The 15092-nt window shown below is 51.9% G+C and overlaps 1 protein-coding gene across 1 annotated transcript in view; it reads right to left on the bottom strand.

The window, feature by feature from the left end:
* FNDC5 (fibronectin type III domain containing 5) overlaps nucleotides 1-6093 on the bottom strand; it is a 60190-nt gene extending 54097 nt beyond the window's left edge. Inside the window, exon 1 of the mRNA XM_053268849.1 lies at nucleotides 6012-6093. The gene's annotated coding sequence lies outside the window, so the exon portion shown is untranslated. The remainder of the gene's footprint in view (nucleotides 1-6011) is intronic.
* Nucleotides 6094-15092: the final 8999 nt, after the last annotated feature.

Here is a 15092-nt window from a genome sequence, read left to right as displayed (position 1 = left end):
GTGCCTCTTTGCCCAATTAGCAGGCAGGGCTGGGGTGGAGCTCAGTGGCAGAGCCCCTGTTTGGCATGCAGACTGAAGTTCCCAGGTCCCCTCCCTGCAAGACCCCTGAGCCCGAAACCCTGGAGAGCCCGTTAACAGCACAGATCATGGACCAGTGCTCAGACTCCCTAGAAGGCAGCTTCCTAAGTGCCCAGAAGAGAGAGGGGAGCAGCCGGTGGGCAGCAAGAGGGAGAAGGAGCAGCCGCCAGAGAGGTGCCTGGACTGGAGCCAGACTGGGAGCCGCACACCCAAGCCGGGAGTCTGGCTGTGCCAGGCACACACTCAGGCCTTGGCCCCGAAGCACTCAGAAGCCTCGGAGGTCGTCCTGCTGCTCGGGGCCCAAATCTGCTGCAGCATCCCTGCCATCCAGCCTCTGCTTGAAAACCTCTACAGCAGGCGTCCCCTGCCTTGGGTCCCCAGATGACTACAACTCCCATCATCCCCAGCCATAATGGCTGCCACCATCCTGGGCTGTCATGGTTGCATCAAGGAGCACATTGCCTTAGTGAAACGGAGTCCTGGTTGCTCTGTCTTCTCTCCAGCCGCTCCTCTTGTCCAACCCGGACTTTGGCAGGCTTTTTGGGATATTGAGGAGACGCAATCCAGTGGCGTGGATGCAGTCCCAGTACTTTGCCCCCTCCAGGGTCTCAGCCGGGATGCAAAGCCCTTGGCTTTCTGCATGGAAATAATGTGCTGCTTCCTGTCTTAGGAACATAGAAAGCTGCATCACCCTGAGTCAGAGCATTGCTCCATCTAGCTCAGTATCATCTACACTGACTGGCAGCTGCTCTCCAGGGTTTCAGGCAGGAGTCGTTCGCAGCCATTCCTGGAGATGCTGCCAGGGATTGAACCTGGGACTGTCAGCATGTTGGACTAGTGTCAGGGCATCCTAAAATGAATGACAGGGAATGCCCACTGAATTGCACTGGCCCCCTCCAAATGGCCATGGAAGGCACTGAATTTCTGAATGGCCAATGGCCATTTGGAAATTCCATGCATTACGATGGCCATTTGGAAGAAGCCAGTGCATTTCAGTGGGCATTCCCTGTCATTCATTCTAGTGCATTCCCTAGAGTCTACATGATCCTTGACTTATTGTAGCAGAACCCTCCCAGTTATTGCATTTATCTAAGTGAAGGTGTGGCCATTGGGATGGGTGTGGCTGTCTTGGTGGGTGTGGCTATGGGGGCTGTCGTGGAGAACACTTGCACTTCTGAATTTGTGACTACATCACTGACACAATCTGGACGCACATTGATGCATCATTCTCAAGAGCCATTCAGAATGCCTATTGGAGAAAGTTTATTCACGTTGATATCAATACCTTTAAACAAGCCCCTGTGAAAGAGTCCTAACCTCTTCTGGTTTGGGCAGCAAAGATGCTCTGAACTCCAGACCCCTTGTCAGAAGCATTCCATCTTCACACATCTCCACCACTGACCCCTGACCCCACAGCTGTGGAGCTGCCCCTTCTCTGACCTCACATGCACAAACACACCTTCCTGTTCCACATTTATTCAGTCCAGAATAACTACTCCCAGTTGGTTATGTGTACATCATCCTGAAACACAGTCGGGCAGCAAATCATTCACCAACACACATATATTGATGGAAGGGCTAGTAACCTAATAAAGAATTTGTACTTGACTCATCATCCGACTTTTAAGTGAACCACTGATTCTGTTAAATAAATGTGCATAGCAAACATATCAAAATCTCAGCTGAGGTACTTTTTTGATGGACCGAAGGAAGCAGGAGGCAACTTATCGCTTAACAAACAAACACATTTTTTTAGAAGAAAAGACCAATTTTAATGTTTGGTTTTCATTTCCCTCTTCCAGTCATGCAGTGGAGACAAAATAGCTTCAGAAAAGAATCAGTTCACAGCCCGGATGACACTGATTTATATTCTGCTTTTCAACAACGAACAACAACAACAACAGGGAGGAGAGCTGGTCTGGTGGTAAAGTAAAGTTGTGCCGTCGAGTCGGTGTCGACTCCTGGCGCCCAAAGAGCCCTGTGGTTGTCTTTGGTAGAACACAGAAGGGGTTGACCATTGCTTCCTCCCGCGCAGTATGAGATGATGCCTTTCAGCATCTTCCTATATCGCTGCTGCCAGAGCCCGATATAGGTATTACCCAATATAGGTGTTTCCCATATTCTGGTAGCAAGAATGAATTGTCCCCTTTGCTAAGCTGGGTCCACCCTAGTTTGCATTTGAATGGGAGACTCCATGTGATCTGTAAAATATTCCCCTCAGGGGATGGGGCCACTCTGGGAAGAGCAAAGGGTCCCAAGTTCCCTCCCTGGCAGCATCTCCAAGAGAGGGCTGAGAGAGATTCCTGCCTGCAACCTTGGAGAAGCCGCTGCCAGTTTGTGTAGACAGTACTGAGCTAGATGGATCAATGGTCTGACTCAGTATATGGCAGTTTCCTGTGTTTCCTGACAAAAATGTTCTCACAGCAGTTTGCATAGCATAGCATAGCATAGCATAGCATAGCATAGAGGGTTCCCTGCCCCAAAGGGCTCACAGTCTGAAAAGAGACACAACACAGGGACACCAGGAAGCAGCTGCCACTGGGAGGGATCTTAGATCGAAAAGGGACAGTTGATCTCCCTCTGCTAAAAATAAGGGAATGAATGACCACTTCCAAAGGTGTCTCTATGACCACTTATCAGGGGTTAAAATGGCACCTCCCTCCTCCACTGAATAGTCTAAAGCCATAGTTGGTTAATCTGCTAATTAACCCACTTTAAAATTGAAGCCTTAATTAAGGAGTGGGGAAATCCTCTCCTTAAGGGGTATCTACTCTGGACTAGAAGCCACCGGAAGCAACATCCGGGTGACAACGGCAGTACAGAGTTAACCAAGAGCAAACCACAAACCGCCCCCACACAGAGCTGACAATTAAGCCTTAAAGCCAATTTGGGTTGCCGGATGAAACATGTTTCCAATACCTCTGACGGGAATGCTCCAGTGGCCTGCCCACTGCTTTTCTTCCTGGTGAATTATAAATCCAATACTGTATTAATTGCAAGATGTGTCATTAGAGTTTCAGTGATTGTCAGACAAGGCTTTTATGTGGAAGCTGAACAGCACAGGATTTTTAGAACTTTTGTATTTCTCTAGCAGTGAACAAAGAAGGCTTCAGCAACTGCAAAAACGAGGAGCAGAACCAAAGCAGGAATTAACAATGTGTCATGTGCAAGGGGACTGCAAGACAAACAGCTGATAAGTTGCTCAAGCAAGTGAGTCAAGTCGCATTCTGTAAAGGAACCCCACCCCCGCCCATATCAATAAGGCTTCATGGTTGGCCTGGAACATGAGTTGCTTCTACTGGAGTCTCACCTCCATTTCGAGCACTGTGGCTTTCGATTCTATTCAGCATGTCAGAGGGTTTCCAAGTCAGCACCAGGCATATGTGTTACAGATCTGGAGACTCACCATGCAGTCAGGGCAAACCCTAAGGTGAGCTGACCAGCTGTCAGAAGCTGCTAATGCCAAGATGCATTTTTCGGTTGACTCCTCCTGGAAAGTGGAGGTGATCCAAACTTGGGAAGCATGACCACACTTGACCAAACAAAGGCACACTAAAGTAACACAGAAGCCCAGAATCGGGCAACCATGCTTCTTACCACAGGATGCCTCATGGATGGGAAGGTCTCAACACTGAGGGCGGGATGGATTCTCATGGAGCAGATCTTCTGCCCAGGAGAAGATCCAGAGATGAGCTTGATATGTCGACATTTCTAGCCAGGAGAGGGGATGCCTTCGTTTGCTCCCCCTGCATTTGGAATTGGGTGGTGGCAGGCTGGAGGTCTTTGTGATGGTGCTCTTGAGTGGACTCAGACCTGCCACAGGTTTGGACCACCAAAACGGTCCAGGCAGAGTTCACTGAAAAATGCCCCTGGGCATTAGCAAGATGCCTTTTTCACTGCTTAGCTCACCTTGTGGTTTACCCTGTTTGCATGGAGAGTCCAGCCTCCTCTTTGGCTATGCCTGAGCCAGACAGGATGTGGGGTATGGAAACTGGACATGAAGATCTTTCTGACCACACATAAAACTGCCACTACATGGTTTTTGTGCATGCACGCGCGCACGCACACACACACACACACGGAGAAAAAGAAAACGGAGGCCTTGGAGGGCCTGAGAGGTTGGGCATTTTGAAAAGGGGCCAGACCCCACCCTGGAGGAGCGGACTCACCTGGCCCCCACTCAGGAACTGGTACAGCCAGAAAGGGAAGACAGGTCCTGCTTTCTCACTGTCTGATGGAAGTCCTGATGCAGGCTGAGGACTCCCGGCTGGCGTCAGGAGCAGTGTTCCCTCGAACAGGGATTCCCAAATGTTCTTGACTGCAACGCCCAGAATCCCCAGCTGCCATAGCTTCTGCAAGCCATTGCAGAATCCCCAGCGGCAATCTCTTGGGGATTCTGGGAGTTGTAGTCAGCAACATCTGGGAATCCCTGTTAGCGGGAGCACCGATCAGGAGGCTCTCCTTAATACACAACACACTCACACTGTGCATTATGGGCGTTCCGGGGGCCTCCCAGCTTCCAGTAGCAGCCGGCGAATGTCTGGGCAAGCAATCCGCTCACCCAGCAAGAAGACCAGTGGGGGAGGTAAGCATTTTGAGGCTTCTTCGTGGTCGTGAGAAAAGGCTCAAAGTGTTGTCTAAGGTGCTCATGGGATACAGTGTGTGTATAAGGCAACTTACTCGAGTTCTCTCACAGCCACACTATTCTTTTGCGGCAAGCCACAAAGTAGAAAGCAACAAACTTGCTTTCAACTAAAGTAGGAACATAGGAAGCTGCCATATACTGAGTCAGACCCTTGGTCCATCTCTAGCCCAGTATTGTCTTCACAGACTGGCAGCGGCTTCTCCAAGGGAGCAGGCAGGAGTCTCTCTCAGCCCTATCTTGGAGATGCTGCCAGGGGTGGGCGGACTTGGAACCTTCTGCTCTTCTCCAAGCGGCTCCATCCCCTGCGTCTACTAGTTGATGATAAACAGGTGATGGGTGATTATTCCTTAATGGTCCATCCAGTTAGTCTTCATCGAGCCGCCCCTCCATGGAAAGAACTGTCATGACCTTGGACCAAGAACACCCCCCCCCCCCAGATCCCACCCTGAGGGATGAGATGGTCAGGAAATAGGGTGGGAAGAACCTCTGGACCAGACCCCATGTGACCTCCTCTGTCCCCCAGCGCCGCCAGAGTCAGTGCTTACCAAACTGGGCAAGGCCCCTTGAAGAAAGAGAGCCTTCTCTAGGGAAGAGGCAGGGCCAAATCACTCTGCCTGGCCAGTTGCCTTAAAAGCTGGCAGCAATCAGCTCTGAAAACAGCTCTGAAAAGTGGTTGTGGGGGGAGCAGCACGCCACTCATGTGGCCCTATCCAGCTCCTGCAGTCCCACTGGGGCTCACCAAGGTGCTGACTCCCGCTCCTCAGAGCTCTCTAGGGTTGGTGATGCTCCTGGATCCCTGCCTTAGCGAGCAGCCCCAGCCGAGCCCAGAGCAGGACAGCTACACAACTGCCAGGGAGGAGGCTGCCTGGAACAGGGCGTGATTTTGCCCAGGACAAAAGGAAGCCGTTTTTTGTATTGGGGGGGGGCTGATGTGGCTGTCCTGGGGTCCGGGGGCCCTGCTTTTACTTTAGACTCCGTGCTATTGGTGGGTAGCTCTATGCATGCCTGCTCTGTACCTGCTCAACCTGTATGTTTTCAAACAGCTTGTTACAAAAAGAGCCACTTGGGATGAAGCAAAGAGATTCGGCATGCATCAAAAGCACAGAAGCCCATGTCAATGTGCATCAGGGTAGTTGCTTGGAATAGAAAAGCAGGCTGTGCCATTCTGGCAGGCTCCCCACCTCTCTATCATTCTGGATGTCCTTCTGGCCAGATCCTCCTCCACCCCCACCACCAACACCGAGAGCTGGTGGGAGAAGGGCAGACACGTCCCCCTCCACAGACTCACCTCTTGGCTTGCCAGTCCCACGCTGTCCGTCTCAGGTGGGCTGCCTTCTGCCTCTCTCCCCGCTCACACCCAGGGAAGCAGCTTTCAGAATTTCCTCTTGGCTGGCTCCTTTATAAAGTGACACCACCAGCTGTGTGGCGTACATTCCCTCTCCCCCCTCATTCCAGAGGGGACGTGTCATCAGTGCTACATCAAAGGACCTGCTGTAAAGGGGCCCAGCGGGTAACCCAACTCCTTGGAAGCTGCCCCAGTGTCTTGCTCCGGCGGCCTTCCAAAGAAACACTCATAAGACAGCTTTGCATGGAATGAGAAGGAATGGAAGGAGACAAGGTCGGCTTTCAGATGGAGCCAGGTGGGATATCAAGGCAAGAATGTCAGCCAGCCAGTGTGATGTGCAGTTGCTAGATTGCTAGACTAGGACCTGGGTTCAGATCCCAGCCAGGAGGCCCAATGGGTGGCCTTGAGTCAGTCATTTTCTTGTAATCCATCCCACCTCAACAGCATAGCTCAGTGCCGTAGCATCGGCTTTGCGTGCAGAAGGTCCCAGGTTCAATCCCTGGCAGCATCTCCAGGGAGTTATTCGCACCTGGCTTCAAGCTGTGGGGTCAATGTTGAGCAAAGCCACTTCAAATCACACTCGCTGCACTGAGGGAAGCAGCCCCTCCCCTCTGCTCTGGGGTTTTGTTTTGATGCAAGTTCACACGGCAGGCTCCGTGTTTTCCTTCTGGCCAGTGGGGGCAGGGGGAGAGAGGGAGCTTCCTAAAGAGCGATATCTGCATTTCTAAAGAGAGCATCCTTCTTATCATGCTCATGATTCTACCTCAGTGCCTCTCCCTATTTGCTCCAGCATTTTTCAGAAAAAGTAGCTTAAAACCAGCATTTTAAAAACCCGGAAATACGTTGAGATAAGCTAGAATTCACAAGACATAGCCCGGTTTGTGTGTGGAGTGGGTCCAAGGAGGATCCCAAAGGGACTTCGGGAGAAGTTTGGCTGGTGTGTGAACATACACACTCTCTTCCGAAGGAGATTCGGGGTAGACACCCTGTCTGTCAAGCCTCCCGGTCGGACTGGGAAAGACTCCCATCTGAAACCCTGAACTGCTGCTGCCAGTTAGTTCAAACAATACTGAGCTAGATCAACCAAAGGTCTGACTCAGTATAAGGCAGCTTCCTATATGTATATTGTTGTGAGCAGAAACATCAAATAACCCAAAGTGCACAGCCCAGAGCTGGTTGGATGAAAGAGATCTCTCTCTCTCTCTCCCCGTCTCTCCCTCCAAGCGTGCAGGTTTGGCCTAGGAGGATTCACGTGGTTTATCATGTCTGCAAATATTTCCCAGGGTTCAAATTCAGAGGGAAGTGGGTGGGATTAAGATTTTGGTCTCTGGACTTTGGGATTTCCAAGCCTGTGGGAGGAAGGTGGCCTTTCAGCCTCATCATGCCCCTGTCGGCTTTCCCAGGAAGGGCCGTGCTTTAGCTGCAGGCTGTGTGTTGGTTGCTGTGCCCCATGCCCAGGGCATCAGTTTTCCCTTCTTGGAGGGAGCAGCAGGAAGCTGAGACTGGCAGATTGAGGAGCTCCGAATCTCACAGAAGTTTGGGACACTCCAAGAGCCGGTTGTCCTAACCAGCTGTGGGGGTGGCAAAGGAGGCACAGTTGCCTCTCCTTCCCTGGCTCCATTGATTGATTGGTTGATTTGATTTGTATACCACCCTTCCAAAATGGCTCAAGGCAGTTACTCCTCTCTTTCTCCTGGCCCACACTGCATGCAGGCTGGAATTCATCAGGTAGAGCTGCACTGTTAACCTGACAATGGCCAGCCTGCAGGCAGCAAAACTCTCATTAATGCGGGGTGGGACGGGGTGGGAGAGAGAAGAACAAATGGAACTTGGGGAGGAGAGGCAGCGGAGTCTCCTCTGGCTGACAAGCTGCTCCTGTCCCAGGATACTCCTCTCTGGGATGCAATTTGAGCCTGAGTGATGATTAATGTGACAGCACACAGTAGAGATGCAGCATCTCCCGTGTATAGAGCATCGTGCCTCCTCCATCATGGCGGTGGTTTCCTCACAAATCAATGGGCCTTATGAAATGAGGAGTGCATGGACGTCCTGGCGACTTGGTATTTTTTGCCATATCAACTTATTTCCAAAAACAGGAAGCACCCTGCCCCAGAGTGGCAGCAGTCATCTTAGGAGCCATTTCTACCAGCCAGAAACTCTTTCTTCTCTGCCTGCCTCCCCGGGCAGAAATGGTGCCTTCACTCCTGCAAGTGGCAGGCTGGCCAGCCACAAAGTCTGGTGCTTTGGAGTAGTTAAAGGCCAAGTGTGCCTTGTTGAGTCAGTGTCGACTCCTGGCGCCCACAGAGCCCTGTGGTTGTCTTTGGTAGAATACAGGAGGGGTTTGCCATTGCCTCCTCCCTCACAGTCTGAGAAGATGCCTTTCAGCATCTTCCTATATCGCTGCTGCCCAATAGAGGTGTTTCTGGGAAACATACCAGCAGGGATTCGAACCGGCAACCTCTGGCTTGCTAGTCAAGTCATTTCCCCACTGCACCATTGGCCATTCTCTGGGAGCGTCATCTCCCCTGCCAAGTGCTGTACTTGACAGAATTGGAGAAGGAGAGAGAGACAAAGCGCCATTGTTTAGCGGTTGTTATGGTAATCATGAAATAAGGCAGCCGTCCTTCTGCCTGGCCACACACGCGAGAGAGATTGCACCCTCCATCCTTTGGCAGATCAAAACCAGGCTGCATCACTGCACATGCAGCAGCCAAGGCTCATGCCAAGGATGAGTGCCCAAGCCCCCCAGCCACTAGGACATCTTGCTGAAGACTGATCCAGCCCACTCCATACGGTGCGCTGCAGAGGGTCTTGGTCTTGTGCACGCAGAGCCGCCATGCTTCCAATGCATCCTCCCAACCACATGGAGATTTAATGTCTGGAGACCATGGGGAGGGAGCTGAATGACAACTGCAGCAACCCACATGAAGACAACCGAAGAAGGCATCCTCAAGACGCAAGAGGGCAGTGATTCGCCAGGGGCAGAATCCAGAAAATAGGGAGTGTCCTGGTAAATATGGACCACTGGAGCCTATGAGTGATGTCCTTGGCAAACCACGAGCAGCCTCCAGCCCTATTGGTACATAGTCTTTGCAGTGGTGTGTGTTTCTCTCTCTCTTTCAGACATATCGTCAGTTTCACGCACTGAGACACACTCTGGCTGTTAGATGACCCACCTTGTCCCTGTAAGAGAACTCAGGGATGGGGAGTCGTGGGATGGGGGGGGGGTGCATCCACACAGGCACAGTGGTATTTGCTGTGGACAACATCACCCATTATAAGTCACACCTCTCAGGGTGCCTGGCCATGCCCCCAACACATTCACAAGGCAGTCCCTGTTTTCGTCAGTGAAATACTGGAAGGTATGGAAATAGAAGTGAGCTTGAAGAATAATTATACTGGCATGGGAGTACCAGTCTCGTTTAAGATGAGGAGTTGTTTCAACATTCCATTGTTATAAGGCCTGAACATTCTATTGCTCATAAAATCTATAGTATGCATGCAACCCCCCTGAAATTTTGCAGACATCACTTAGGTGACTGGAGGCACCACCCCTCCAAAGTTGATGCAAATCTGTTGAAAAATGGCTGAGATACAGCAGTTTTAGAGTTTGGCTTCTTTTCCTGGAAGTCCCCCACTGATATTGCATGACTCCTGCCAAGTGGGTGGGAGAGAGAGAGGTGCAACCCTGAGCTGCTGGGAGCCGGAGGCAGCTGTGCCTCATCTGGCGTGCCATAAAGACATAAGAAAAGCCCTACTGGATTTTGCTGGTCAATGGGCCAAATAAAGATGATTGAAGCCTTACTGGATCAGGCCCATGTCCTATCCAGTCCAGCATCCTGCTTCACACAGTGGCCCACCAGATACCACTGGAAGCCTACAGGCAGGAGCTGAAAGGGGGCCTGCCCTCTCTCCTGCTGTTACTCCCTTCAACTGGTACTCAGAGGCATCCTGCCTTGGAGGCTGGAGGTAGCCTATAGTGCCGTTCCGGCCACGCTGCCAATGCAGCGCTGGCCAATCTACCTCCAAAGTGGGGCTATGTGGCACCATTTGGGAGGGAGATCAGTCGGCCCCGCTGCGTTGTCAGTGAGACCAGGAGCAGCTGCCCTGCCTTGAAGTCAGGGAGAGTCACTCCGGCCATGCTGCCAAGGCAGCACGGGCCAATTTTGGCTCCAAATGGGGCCATGCAGCCCCATTTGGGACTGAAATAATGCCCCCCCATGTCTGATGTCAGATGTGGGGGGGGCGTGTTGGGGCTGTGCTTGTGGCCCCTGATTAGTGGCGGCCTGGGTTCTTTGAACCCGCTCAACCAATGGTGGCTCCGCCCCTGAGACCTCTCCTCCATGAAGTTATCCCAACCCCTCTTAAAGCCTTCCAGGTTGTTGGAAGCCCCCACCCCACCCCACCCCCACAGCTCATTAGGACGAGCCGCTGCTGTTAGTAAGAGATCTCATGGCTCTAGGCAGCCAGCTCCTGGCTCCCAGAAGGCAGCTGCACCTCATCCCAGGGCAGCAGTCGGAGGAGAAGTTGCAGCTGGGGGAGTTTTCTCTGCAACTTGGTCGTCGTCTTGCCATGATGGGCAGGAAAAAGGGAAACCGGCAGCAAGCTCAGCCCAGCAGGAATGAAGAGCCAGAGGCAGCAGATGCTCCAACACACACACACACACACCCAACATTGAGTGGTCTCTTAGAGCTCCTTGGACAAAAGACAACTTGCTCAATTTGCTATTGACTGCCTTTGCCATTATTCACAGCAAGGTGGTGACTCTCTCCAGGACAGTAGCAGCTCTGTCTAGGGTGTGTGTGTGTGTGTGTGTGTGTGTGTGTGTGTGTGTGTGTGTACATGTATAGGCAGAGTATACAGACCAGTTTGTGGGAGTTTGCCATTGGGGACTAAAACAGCCTCTATATCAGGCCTGCACAACATAAGGCCCGGGGGCCGGATTCGGCCCGCAGGGACTGTTTGACTGGCCCCCAGGTATCCTGCCGCAACACAGGAGCTGGGAACTGCTTTATAGCACCATTCTATGCATGTTTTTTTCAGAAATATGCTCCATGGTGTGCCCAGTGAGGCTTGCTCCTATATAAGCATGCCTAGGATTGCAGCCTGAAAGCAACGGCAATTTAGGGAGATTAGAGGATTTCGCATTTGTTTGGGGCTGGCATGCATTCCAGGGGCCCCACTAATGAGCAGGGACAGGACTCATTTTCTGGCCACTATCCTTGTTTAAAACTATGGGTCAATTGACAGGGGGAATAGATCCACACGTAACTAATAGTATTTTTAATTTGAATGTAATGTGCTAAAAATTGACCTCGGCCCCTGCACAGCAAGTTGTTGATGGTTCCGGCCCACTAGGGCATTTGCGTTGTGCAGCCCTGCTCTATATGCATTGCCCCACCCCTTCATCTGCATAGCCCTGCCCTAATTTATGCACACGCACCCAGCATTTCATCGATGAGAATCGGGGCACGCCTGTGAATGTGTAGCGGGTCTGGCTGGGAGGCGTGGCATACAATCTGCAGGGGCGTGGCCAAAGCCTGGGAGGCGTGGCATACAATCTGCAGGGGTGTGGCCTAAGCCTGGGAGGCGTGGCATACAATCTGCAGGGGCGTGGCCTAAGACTGGGAGGCGTGGCATACAGTTCTGACTACAAGCATTAGGGATGTGCACAAAACCGCTTTGCACAGCTTGGGTGGAAGTCGAACCGGATTCGAACTCAACCAGGCATGTTTAGTTTTGGTACCCTCCGAGTTGGGCCCTGGTTTGGTTTGAATCCAAGCCAATTCGGGCCCAAGTCAGGGATGCTGGAAGGGCTCGGGGGCTGCTGCAGTGGCCTTGGAGGGTGTGTGTCTCTGGGGGCTCCCCCTCCCCCTGCCGGCCTCCTCCCGTCTCCTGTTTTGGACCTCTGCACGTGCATGGCAGTCAATTATTTTGGCCGCCATGCATGCTCATTGGCCACTTGCGTGACCCAGAATGACCCAGTTGTGAGCCAGCTCGCCCACCCCTAGCAAGCATGCCACGGATGGAAAGCAGGTCATCAAGTGCGTGCAGAGCCCGTGATTCTAGGCGACCACAGCAGCTGAGCCCAGCCCAGAGACCCTTCAGCATTTCTCAGATGAAACACTCGGAACAACCAATTCCCAAGAATTATGGTCCAGTCCTCCCTGCCACTGCTGACGACTGAGTGCTCTACCCACTATACGCTGCAAACGGCTTATTTTCATGACATTGTGCGCCCATTTTGCATGCAGTGTACCAGAGACAGGATGCATCCACACACCTGCTTGGGGGCTGAATTTCAGGAGACTTCAGGGAGGGAGATGAAGAAAGACAACTCTAGCAGCTCATGAAAAAGTTGGACAAGCCCCCCCGCCCCCCAAGAGGCAAAAATGAGGACAAGATGGGACAGTCGTTTCCCCGGACAGGTTCCAGGAAATAGGGATTGCCTGGTAAGCAGGGACAATCGGAGCCTACGTATTTCTGGCAAAGTCATGGGGCTCTGACTATTGTCCTGCCTTTGAGGGGCTATACCAACTGTAAATGACCTGCATGCAAGCTGCCCATTCATCAGGTACAGCTGCTCAGTTAACCACGCAGCTCTACCTCATGAATGGCCAGCCTGCAGGCAGCACAACTGTCATTGAGGCTGAGGCAGGGTGGGGTGGGATACGGAGGAGCAAACAGAGCTTGGGGAGGGAAGGCAGCCGTGCCCCATTGGGCGCCCTCCCACAGCGTGGTAGGACGAGCCGTTCCCGCCTGCCAGCCAGAGTTCCAAGTGCTCCACATGGGGCCACTCTCTCCCCAGTGACCCACCTGGCCAGCAGAGCTAGTCTTGTGGCAGCAAGCATGAATTGCCGCCTTGGCTAAGCAGGGTCTGTCCTGGTTTGCATTTGCATGAGAGACTAAATATGTGAGCCTGTAAGACATTCCCCTCAGGGGATGGGGCTGCTCTGGGAAGAGCACCTGCAGGCTTGCATGCGGAAGGTTCCAGGTTCCCTCCCTGGCAGCAGCATCTCCAAGAAAGGGCTGAGAGAGACTCCTGCCTGCAACCTTGGAGAAGCCGCTGCCAGTCTGTGTAGACAATTCTGAGCTAGACAGACCAAGGGTCTGACTCAGTATATGGCAGCTCTCCCATAGGGGGAGAGCTGGTCTTGTGGTAGCAAGCAGGAAAATGTTCTCTTTGCTAAGCGGGGCCCACCCTGGTTTGCATTTGAATGGGAGACTACATGTGCGAGCACTTGAAGATATTCCCTTGAGGGGATGGGGATGCTCTGGGGAGAGCATCTAGGTTCCAAGTTCCCTCCCTGGCAGCATCTCCAGAAAGGGCTGAGAGAGACTCCTGCCTGCAACCTGGAAGAAGCCGCTGCCAGTCTGTGTAGACAATACTGAGCTAGATGGACCCATGGTCTGACTCAGTATATGGCAGCTTCCTCCATTCCTAAGGAGACTCTGCAGATTCCTGGGAAAGTTCAGCTGCTCCAGTCCTGTGACTCTGATTCCAGGGAGCCACGAGTCGTGGAGATTTGCTGCTACCTGCTGGCACCTCATAACGCAGCAGCCCAGGGGCAAAGCTCCAGTTCACGGGTGGATCTGTCCGTTTCAAAGAGCAGGAGCAGGGCCACTTGGATAATTTCGCTGACATCAAAAGCAGTGCCTGTTCGCCACAGGATGCTGGCAGCCACCCCTTCTTCCATCATGAATCATCATTTATACAGTGCCCCATTTATACAGTGCCCAAACTGCCTGGATCCTCTGTCCTCTTAGTTGATAGTAAATCTTATTGAATTCAGGGGCTTTACTTCTGAGTACATCTGCACAGAAGCAGGCCGTCGTGCAGAAAGGACCCCTGCTTAGGAGAGGAACTGAGGATCCCTCTTCTATGGGGTTTACTTTTACTTCAAAGGGTTTGTTTTTCTTAAAAAAATCTAAACATCAAAAAAAGAAAAGAAAAGAAAAGAAAAGAAAAGAAAAGAAAGCATAGCTAATTTTACAAGATTATAAACATTGGCTGGCTGACACACTAACTAAATTTACTCAAACAAGTCCCACTGAAATTAAAAGGATAAGTTAGACATGGCTAACATCTCCTTTTCATTTTGATGGGACTTCCTTGAGCACATTTAGTCTGGATGTCAGCCATCCGAACAATAGCTATACAGGAATTATAAACGGTTGTTATATAAGTACAGTTGTTATATAAGTGCACACAAAGAATACGAAAATGGATCATCCACAAATTATGTATCTCATTATAGAAATAAAATCGAATTGCCTATAAACGTGTCAACATCCTCATTCTCCTTTGCTTACCTTTTAGAGTTTGTCAGTAAGGTGATGTCTCAGGTTGGCTTGCGTCAGCCAAACCATGTTGGACTACAGGACAGTAGCGGCTCCTCCTAACAAGCCAGGGAGGGCGCCAAGCGGGCAGCCCCAGTTGCTCCTCTCTCTCCCGCCCCACCCAAGAGCTGCACTGCCCGCATCAGGTAGAGCTGTGCGGTTAAATGTGCAGCTCTACCAGGTGAATGGCCAGCCTGCAGGCAGCATGGGAGAGAAAGAGAGAAGCAACCTGAGCTGCCTCCTTAGGATCAGCGGCTCCTGATCTTCCCCACTCCAGGGCCAACAGCAGGGCCAAGAGAAGAAGGGGAGAGGAGCATCTCTGTGCCTCCCTTAGGTAAAGAGCTGCTCTAATTTGTGGGTGGCTGAAGAGGGAGGGATGATGTGAGGTGGGGGTCACTAAGGCCACCCTAGTGACACCCCCAAAATTGTGTGTCAATTTTCAAGCACCCACAGTGCTTGAGATAATCGTCTCACCTCGTGGAAGGAGTGTGCCCGTAGAGCAGGCCTGCTCAACTTAGACCCCCCCAGCTGTTTTTGGACTACAACTCCCATAATCCCCAGCCACAGTGGCCAATAGCCAGGGATTATGGGAGCTGTAGGCCAACATCTGCAGAAGGGCCAAAGTTGAGCAGCCTTGCGGTAGAGTCCACTATCTCTTTATCTTGAAATGAAAAAGGCTTTAGT

The sequence above is a fragment of the Hemicordylus capensis genome, chromosome 7 (genome assembly GCF_027244095.1).
Source record: "Hemicordylus capensis ecotype Gifberg chromosome 7, rHemCap1.1.pri, whole genome shotgun sequence".
In the NCBI taxonomy this organism is placed as follows: Eukaryota; Metazoa; Chordata; class Lepidosauria; order Squamata; family Cordylidae; genus Hemicordylus; species Hemicordylus capensis.
This window is presented reverse-complemented; position numbering and strand designations above follow the sequence as displayed.